At 43.0% G+C, this 10,442-nt stretch overlaps 1 non-coding gene across 1 annotated transcript; it reads right to left on the bottom strand.

The window, feature by feature from the left end:
* Positions 1 to 1,193: 1,193 nt before the first annotated feature.
* On the bottom strand, positions 1,194 to 1,325 carry LOC115030509 (small nucleolar RNA SNORA17). Its single transcript, XR_003836101.1, has one exon. It is a non-coding gene; the product is annotated as a small nucleolar RNA SNORA17 (small nucleolar RNA).
* Between the last annotated feature and the right edge of the window lie 9,117 nt (positions 1,326 to 10,442).

Below are 10,442 nucleotides of genomic sequence, written 5' to 3'. Positions count from 1 at the left end.
ACTCATAGTTGATTCATAACACTTCAGATTGTGGTGAGCTCTGTGTGCGTCTGTGTGTGTGTGTGTGTGTGTGTGTGTGTGTGTGTGTGTGGTGTGTTTCTCCCCAGCGCCCACATTGCTGCACTGCAACAAGTTGCCAAGCCAGTTCTCCCATAGTCACACCCATGGGACCAGCTCACCTGTGCTGTGCCCCTGTCAGGGTCAGGTCTCCTGTGCTGTCCAAGTGAGGTTCATGGCCTTCTTTCCCAAGCGCTGCAGCAGGCAAGAAACAGGGACAGCTCTCCCTTTTTGATAACACTGGAGCCAGCATTCTGGCCTGCTGCAGGTGGTGAGGGGTAAGGGCAGAGGATGGTATTTCTCCCTCAGCCATGATGAGTGGTAGGGTCAGCTCTCCCATGCTCATATCCTGGGGTGTGCTTACCTGCAACTCTTACAATGTGCTAGGCCTGCTATTCTGACTACTGCAACTGCCCTGAGGTGCCTCAGCTCTCCTGTTCTCATTTCCCCAGGTTCAGATCTCCCATGATGCCCAGGTGAGGGGTAGGGCCACTTCTGTGTAGCCCTCAGACATCAACATGTCCCAGGAGGCAGCCCATACCAGGGATGTCTGCTTGGCCTGTGCTAGTAACAGACCATTGCTGCTGCAGAGAGCCCTGTACCCAGATGGAACCCCTGGAGGCGACACAGGCCAGGGCCTCACCACGGTCCCAGGTGGAATTACTAGCTACTCACCTCCGGCTGTTCCTCACTAATCTCAATTCTCCAGTTCTGCCTTTCTTCATTGTGTCTACATCTTTCTGTTTCTCTTTCTCTTCCATTTCTCCACTTACAGGTTCTTGTTAATGGAGCTAAAGGACCTCTAAGTGTCTGGGATCATCTTATGAGTAGTTATAAGGGCATTATATCTCTAGGCAGGGGTCATCTTGGGCATGGTTTGACCCCCTCACAGGCCTGCATTACACTGAACTGGTGGTCATCTCAGGCTAGCTCCCTGTTTGGGGTCCCATGGTGCTGGTCTGGTGGTCTTCTTGTGCCCCTTCTCCCCTGGCCACCACAAGGGCTCCCTTGTGAGGGTCTCAGGCTTGCTTCACAGTCTCAGGTCCCAGGTGGGGTTCTTCTGGTCTCTTGCTTGCTCCCCATTAGGGGAACCCTTCTGAGAATGCCTGGGACTGGACTGGTTCTTTCTTCCAGGGAACCTTAGGCTACTAATCAGTGAGATATTTATAGGTCAGAACACTGAGCATAGACATAGCCTCTCTCCTCTCTGCCATCTACTGTCACATATATGACACAGAATCCGTACCTGCAAAGCCTTTAGGGGCAGGCTCTCTCACTACATAGTAATTCCTGTGAATGAGGATTCAGCACCAGAAACTGTCTCCATTGCAGCATAAAATCCCCACTGGGTTATTTCCATTGACAATCAAGCCTATTTGTGGATGCTTTAAAATTATACTCTTCTAAGTTTCTGGGCTAATATCCACTTATCTGTGAGTGCATATTATGTGTGTTCTTTTGTGACTGGGTTACCTCACTCAGGATGATATCCTCCAGATTCATCTATTTGCCTAAGAATTTCATGAATTCATCATTTTTAATAGCTGAGTAGTACTCCATTGTGTAAATGTACCACATTTTCTGTATCCATTCTTCTGTTGAGGGACATCTGGGTTCTTTTCAGCTTCTGGCTATTATAAATAAGGCTGATATGAACTTAGTGGAGCATGTGTCCTTATTACAAGATGGAACATCTTCTGGGTATATGCCCAGGAGAGGTATTGCTGGATCTATGTCCAATTTTCTGAGGAACTGCCAAACTGATTTCCAGAGTGGTTGTACAAGCTTGCAATCCCACCAGCAATGGAAGAGTGTTCCTTATTCTCCACATCCTCACCAGCACTTAAGGGAGGACCATCCAGAGACTGCCCCACCTGGGGATCCATCCCATAAACAACCACCAAACCCAGACACTATTGCATATGCCAACAAGATTTTGCTGACAGGACCCTGATATAGCTGTCTCTTGTGAGGCTATGCCAGTGCCTGGCAAAAAGAGAAGTAGATGCTCACAGTCATCTTGGATGAAACACAAGGCCCCCAATAAAGGAGCTAGAGAAAGTACCCAAGAAGCTGAAGAGATCTGCAACCCTATAGGAGGAACAACAACATGAACTAAACAGTACCCCCAGAGCTTGTATCTCTAGCTACATATACAGCAGAGGGTGGGCTAGTCGGTCATTAATTGGAGGAGAGGCCCTTGGTCTTGCGAAGATTATATGCCTCAGTACAGGGGAATGCCAGAGCCAAGAAGTGGGAGTGGGTAGGTTGGGGAGCAGGGCAGGGGGAGGGTATAGGGGACTTTCAGAATAGCATTTGAAATGTAAATGAAGAAAATATCTAATAAAAAAAAGAAAAATATATACTCTTGATTCTTCTTTCCTTGAACGCCTCAAAAGTCTATTTTGTTTACCTTTTCCTCCATGGAGAGGCATTTCTTGAATTAATATCAAAACATGCCCCTCCCTCATTCTTCCACTCTTCATCATTTTCCAGTCCTTTTAAAGAACCTTTGTCTCACAAAAGCCACATGGGCGCACTGTCAGAGTATCCAGGAACCCAGACACTGGCCACATGGCAACACTGTGACAGTATGCAGGAGCACGGAAAATAGTAATATTAACAGGATCATATTATCCATGAGGTATCCATGACCTCAATAGAAATCACATGAAACGCACAGTATCCAGGAGCTCAGACACTAGTCACATGATAATATGTTCATAGTTTAGTACCTAGGATAAAAGCAACATGGTAATGTGCTCACAATACCCATGCACCCTCACAATAGTCACATGGTAGCATCCTCACAGTCTCTAGGAGGTCAGATATTAGTGACATGATAACATGGGCCCAGTATCCAGGAGCTGAAATGCTATTAACACAGTAGGATGCTCCCAGTATACAACAGTTGGTACACTAGCTACTTGGTAGCACATCACAGCATTCAGGAGTTAAGATATTAGTCACACTGTAACACCATCAAACTATCCAAAATATTAGACACCCTCACAGTATCCAGAGGCTAAAATCTCACAACATCCAGGAGTTTGGACCGCTAATTCTGAGAACCAGTTGATAATACATTCACAGTATCTAGGAGCTAATACTGAGAGTCACATGGTAACATACTCACAGTGTCCAGGAGCTCACATACTGCTCACATGGAACAGGGTATCCAGAGGCTAAGACACTTGTTGCATTGTAACACATTCTCAAATTCTAGGAGTTAAGATACTAGTCACATAGTAACACCTCCACAGTATCTAGGAGCTCAGACACTAGTCAAATGGTTCTGCTCTCACAGGAACTAGAAGCACAGACACTTGTCACATGGTAAAACCCTCAGAGTATCCAGGAGACCAGGCACTATTCACATGGTCATACCCTCATAGTATTTAAGAGACCAGACACTAGTTATGTGAGCACACTCTCATAGTATCCACAGTCTAAGACATTCACAACATGACAACTTGCTGAAGTATCTAACAGCTAAAACAATGGACACAAAATGTCACCCTCTTAGTATCCGAAAGCCCAGACATTTGTCACATAGCAACAACTCACAGTAACTAGGAGGGAAGACACTAGGCATTTGGGGACATCTTCAGTGTATCCAATGACTAGTTACACTAGACACATGGTAATATACTCACACTAACCAACACTTTAGACACTAGACACATGGGAACATATTGTGTCTGAGGCTAAGACACTAGGCACATGATAATATACAATATCTAAGTGGCCAGAGAGTTACATAACATGTACACAGTATGTAGTTCAGACACTAGTCATTTGGTAACATATTCACAATAACCATATCTCAGACACTAGTTACATGATAAAAACCTCACATTTTCTGAAGGCTAACTAACATACTAGCAACATTGCATCATATGGTAACACTGTGTCTAGGAGCTCACATACTAGTTTCATGGTAACACTCTTTCTAGAGGTTCAGACACTAAGTAAGTGATAACACCCACACTGTATCCAGAAGCTCAGATGTTAGTAACATGGTAACATTCTCTTGGTGTCTAGAGGGTAACATACTGGTCATAGTAGCATACAGTATCAACATATTGTACCAACATACAGGCTCAAATACTTGTCATATGGAAAAAATTCTCATAGTATTCAAAAGGTCAGATACTAGCCACATGGTAACATACTCACAGTATCTAGGAGCTCCTATACTAATCATAAGGGGACACTTTCCCAGTGTGTACAGTCTAAAACATCAATCATGTTTCAACACTGACAATATCTAGTAGCCAAAACTGGAGCCACATGGTAACAGTGGCTCTTACAGTTCCCTGGAGTTCAGAGGCTAGTCATATGCTAGCACCTTCACAATGTCCTTGAGCTCAGGTGTGGGTCACATGGTAACATGCTTACAGTATCCACCAGCTCAGACACTAGTCCCTTTTCCAATATCTGATGGCCAAAGGGCATGAGCAGAGTGACTCTATTTTGCTGTTGGCCTGTAATCTTCTAGGATTTAGATCTCATATTTCCTAGGGACAATAACTGGACAAAGACTAGATTAATGGATTTCCCCCTGTTATTAAATGGCATTTGTAGTGTTCTTGGAGTTCACATAAATATATGGTGAGTTTGAAGGAAAACTGGGGATAGGTTAAGTCCTTTGCACCTCCCTCATAATACCATTTTGTTCTTTATCCTTGAATAATGCTCTATTGTCTATGTACTGCATTTTCCTTCTTCCCACATCTGTTGATCAGCATCTAGGCTGAGTCCATTACATGAGTGACATGTTCCTTTATTCAAACATGGGTAAGTAATATTTATCCATTAGTCCCTTGACAGGATGTTGAGGTTTGGTCTTTGACTTGTATTGCAATGCTAAATACTGGCCCCCAAGACCTGGTTGCCCACAGGGACAACAGACTCTCCATGTTCCCAAGTCATGTACCCAAGTTACATTATGTAACTCTGTCCCCAAAGTTATTCCTTATTGGTGAATAAAGATGCCTATAGCCAGCTGGACAGAAAAAGAGATAGGCAGGGCTCTTAAGTTCCCAGGCTTGTGGTCTGAGGAGACTACCTAGGGAGAAAAAAGGGCGGAGATAGGTGAGGATGCCACGGATTAGATAAGTTATGAATATATGGCCATGAGAGCTGGCCAGTTGGAGTTAAGATCTGCCCAGATGGAACATGGCAAATTATAACTCAGGGTTATTGATGGGGAAATAGATTCTAATAGCTTAGAGGTAGCTATGTACTCAGCTCTAGTGCTGATTATTATAAATATAAAGGTTGTGTGTCTTTTATCCGGTAACTGAATGATCAAAGGCTGGGTAAGAAATCCTGCTTGAGATTAAATGATTTTCTACAACACAGGAACATATTTTTAACTATTTTTTGCTTCTGTATCTAAGTTAAAGTATTGAAAGGAGGGCTATAGAAATGATTTATAAATACAGAGGTGAAAAATTAACTGCTAAAACCAAACTATGCACAGTGGAGACATGAGACATGCTGTGTGGCTCTGTTGTCACAAGCTTCTTGCCTGCAGGGACCTAAAGAGGATGCAGCCACATAGTTACCAGCTTGGAGTCTTCTGATTTATTCTGAAGAACTGGGAAGAAGACCTCATTCCTCATTTGCAGCATGGCTGCCCTTCACCATGGCGGGACCCTTGCCTATTCACTGCTGCAAACACTTCCTGACTGCCTGTGATTTTCCTTTGTGGCATCTGAATTAAATAGGTTTGCTTTTGGCTGCATGTCATAGCACCCCCTACCATGACAGTATTTTCAGATCATAGCAATTTATTTTTTTCATGTAAAGCAATTCTTTATTTAATAGGATATTTTCTTTATTTACATTTCAAATGTTACCCCCTTTCCTGGTCACCTTCACCACCACCCCGATCCTGGAAACCCCCTATCCCATCCTCCCTGCCCCTGCTTCTATGAAGGTGTTCCTTCACCCACCCAACCACTCCAACCTCCATGTCCTCGATTCTCCTACACTGGGGCATCTATTGAGCCTTCATAGGACCAAATACCTCTTCTCCCATTGATGCCTGACAAGGCCATCCTCTGCTACATATGCTATGGGGGCCATGTGTACTCCTTGGTTGATGGCTTAGTCCCTGGGAGCTCTTGGGGGGGGTCTGGTTAGCTGATATTGTTCTTCTTCCTATGGTGTTGCAAACTGCTTTAACTCCTTCAGTCCTTTCTCTAACTCCTCTATTGGGGACCCCATACTAAGTCCAATGGTTGGCTGTGAGCATCTGCCTCTGTATTTGTAAGACTCTGGCAGGGCCTCTCGGGAGACAGCCATATCAGACTCCTTTCACTTCTTGGCATCCACAGTAGTGTCTGGGTTTGATAACTGAATGTGGGATGAATCCTCAGGTGGGACAGCCTCTGGATATCTGGATGGCCTTTTGTTCAGTTTCTGCTCTACACTTTATCTCCATATTTGCTCCGGTGAGTATTTTATTCTGCTTCTAAGAAGAACAGAAGCATTCACACTTTGGTTTTCCTTTTTTTTTTTTTTTTTTTTGAGCTTCATGTGGTCTGTGCATTGTATTTTGGGTATTTGGAGCTTTTGGGCTAATATCCACTTATCAGTGAGTGCATACCATGTGTGTTCTTTTGTGATTGGATTATCTCACTCAGGATGATATTTTGTAGTTCCATCCATTTGCCTAAGAAGTTCATGAGTTCATTGTTTTTAATAGCTGCATAATACTCCATTGTGTAAATGTACCACATTTTCTCTATCCATTCCTCTGTTGAAGGACATCTGAGTTCTTTATAGCTTCTGGCTATTATAAATAAGGCTGCTATTAACATAGTGGGGCATGTGTCCTTATGTAAAGCAATTCTTATGTTAATTCAATTGATCTGTAGACTTGTTTAGGACTCTCTCTTTTGCTAAAATTTTAGAAAAAAAAACCCTTAATTGACAAAGAAAATTTTACATTCTTGGTGTACCACATGGTTTTTGGTATGTGTATATACTGTGGGATGACCCAATCAAATCATTCATATTCTAATTATTTCATATTTTTTTTGTGTGCTTGCTGATAATGTTCATGCTTTGTTCACTCTGCCCAAAGAACTGTGTGGTTTTCATTCTCCAGGTGGGAAGAGAATTTCTCTGTTCCCAGGTATTATATTCATGGTCCAAAACAGGAAAGAGAGGCAAGGAAGAGGAAACAGCCAGGGGCATCTGCTTTAACATTCGAAATGACTCTGTCTTCATTATCAAATCTGATTTTGTCAGCACACAAGGTATCAGTGTGCTCTTGAAGTTGGGCAAGAGTGCATTTGAACTGGTGTTATTGCTGCTAATGCAAAAGTCTGTAATTGAAGAGAGGCAGAAGAGTGGAAACTTCAGAATGTTTGGGGTTTGCCATGATTTAACCTGACCAATTAACATGGGTACATTTCTCTTACTTTCAGGCATTGGTCATCACCACCTGACACATCCCAGTTCTTGTTCATTTATAGCACTTAGCTCTTAGTCCAAGAGTACATTCTGGAGTTTGTACATCGAGTGAATTTAGTGATTTTTTTTTTAAAAAATTACTTCCTATACACACCAACATAAGGCATTGGAAGAGGAAGGAGGAGGAGGAGGAAAAGGAAGAAGAGGAAAAGGAGGAAGAAGAGGAGAAAGAGCCTCGAGGAGGCCATCACAGCAATAAAACAAGACATAGCAGGTGATTGGAGACTCATAAGCAAGGAAACAAAAGAGATTCTTTTGCTCTAGCTGTGGAATAAGCATCTAAATGGCTTCCAGGTAACATGGGCTTTTATCTTTGGAATAGTAATTGCCCATCCTTCCCCTCTAAAGCCATGTTTGAGTGAGTGTGTGTGTGTGTGTGTGTGTGTGTGTGTGTGTGTAGGGCGGTATTGGGGAAGATGTTCATCTATCCAATCACACAAATTCCACAGACCAGCTTCTTGTTGAGGCCAAGGACCTAGGGTATCATTAGGAGTTAAAAAAAAAAAAGCAGCACCAAAAAAAAAAAAAAAAAACCCAAAATAAAATGATAGGCCACAGGTGGCCAAGCTTGAAGTATTTAAAGCAAAATTTCCCTCAAAATTCTTGGCGGATTCTGAGCCCGTTCATTACCCGTGGGAGTAATAAGAGCACACATCTTGCTTAGATGCTGTTTTTAAGCCTGAAGCGTTTCCCTTTTACCTATTGCTCTTTGTGCTGTGACCACCATCCTGTGTCTTAGCTTAATGGCTTCTTTTTTGAAGCAATCAAAACAGTAGGCTCCAGTGACAGGGCCACCTCTTAATCCCCTCGTTGCCAGCATGTTGGCCCTCTCTCCCCAGTGGAGAACCATTAAGGGAAGGCTTTTGAGAGAGGCCTGCAGCTTGGTGGCTGCCTCTTTTATCAGTTTTATTTTGGAGTTTTGAGGAACTTGCTTTCTTCAATTGTAAGACTTCAAATTGTAGGATTCCTACTTAACTTAAATTGCAAGTTATTGGCAGAGAACTTTCCCTTAACAAATTGATGTTGCCTTCTCTCTCCCCCTGTGCTGCTAGTAACCCCAGACCAGATTCATCTGTCTCTTTTGGACACTCGTGGAAGCTGCCAAAAGCACTCTTTTGTACACCTTGAAGGGCAAAGAGTAACAACTCAAGAGCTGAACACTGACAGATCAGCTTGCTGGGTATGTGATGGTGAATACTGTCAACTTGACAGGAGTTTGTATCTCCTAGGAGACAAGAGTCTGGGTATGTCTGTGAGGGATTATTTTAATTAGGTTAGTTGAAGTGGGGAGACCCATTCTAAATGTGGGCAATAGCATTCAATACACTGGGGTCCCTGTTTCTTCGTCTTAGTTCTGTTTCCTTCACCCAACATTGACATTCTACTTCTCAAAAAAAAAAAAAATCACAGGACCTAATCATGCCCCAACTTTTTTTAAATTAGGGAACATGAGAAAAACACCAAAATTGTGAGTTTTTTCTGTTTCTCAGATTTGCTTAATAATTGGTTTATACTCCAGAGTGTAATAATTATCAGAAGTTGGACTTAACAGCTTTTCCTGCTTTTCATAGCAGAATCCTTGGCTGTCTAGCCATCAAACTCAGCTCCTTATTTCCTATGGCCCCTTAAACCTCTCTTTAGATATTTGGTTGCAACATAATGTGCAGGATTCTGTAGTTTAAAAAGGAAGAAGAGAGTACTCTTGCTAGCATTACGTGTAAGGCTTTTGTATTCTTCCTTGACTTTTCTCATGATGCATGTGATCCTGGTTTTAAGTGTAACCATAGGAACACTTCTTCGTGGGATTATGGGAATTCTACAGTTTGCCTTCAATTTCGTGTACCTGATTTTGCTCTATCTTTCTACAGGAATCTTAGAAATAGCGATCTAAGCATTGTATTGTATACCCCCTCGTCTACCAGCACTTCGTTAGGACATACTGATGGGAGAGGAAAGGCGGTAGGAAGAATAGCTCTGGGCTGCCTCCATTCTGTTCTCTTGTGCACATCAGCTGCATCAGACTGCTGTTACAAAATAGTACACTTGGAGCTGAGATGAAAGGATGGACTATCTAGAGACTGCCATACCTGGGGATCCATCCCATAATCAGTCTCCAAACGCTGACACCATTGCACACACTAGCAAGATTTTGCTGAAAGGACCCTGATATTGCTGTCTCTTGTGAGGCTAGTCTGGGGCCTAGCAAACATAGAAGTGGATGCTCACAGTCTGCTATTGGATGGATCACAGGGCCCCCAATGGAGAAGCTAGAGAAAGTACCCAAGGAGCTAAAGTGATCTGCAACCCTATAGCTGGAACAACAATATGAACTAACCAGTACCCCCTGGAGCTCGTGTCTCTAGCTGCATATGTATCAGAAGATGGCCTATTCGTCCATCAGTGGAAAGAGAGGCCTATTGGTCTTGCAAACTTTATATGCCTCAGTACAGGGGAACACTAGGGCCAAGAAGTGGGAGTGGGTGCGGAGGGTATGGGGGACTTTTGGGATAGCATTGGAAATGTAAATGAAGAAAATACCTAATTAAAATAAAAAAAATTGGAAAAAGTTAAAAAAAAAACTATTCAGTGCAAAAAAAAAAAAAAAAGGGGAAACTTAACCAACAGAAACTTATTTTCTTCGAGGCCTGGAATAAGTCTGAGATCAGAGTGCAAGAAAGTTTAGCTTCTGGTGGAGGCTCTCTGTTCACCTCCAACATGGCTACCTATGCATTGTGTCTTGCAGCTCCCTCTCCCTCCCCTTTCCCCTCCCCCTCCCCCCTCTCCCCTTTCCTCTGTGGTTGTGTTTCTACCTCTGTCTCTCTGTTTTCCTTTGTCTCTCTGTCTCTCTTTCCTATTTATATTCCCCCCTACTAATTTCTGTCTTTCCCACTACT

This window comes from Mus caroli, unplaced genomic scaffold (genome assembly GCF_978045245.1).
Source record: "Mus caroli unplaced genomic scaffold, Mus_caroli_1 scaffold_2, whole genome shotgun sequence".
NCBI lineage: Eukaryota > Metazoa > Chordata > Mammalia > Rodentia > Muridae > Mus > Mus caroli.
Note: the sequence above shows the minus strand (reverse complement) of the source record. Positions and strands in the feature narration are given on the sequence as shown.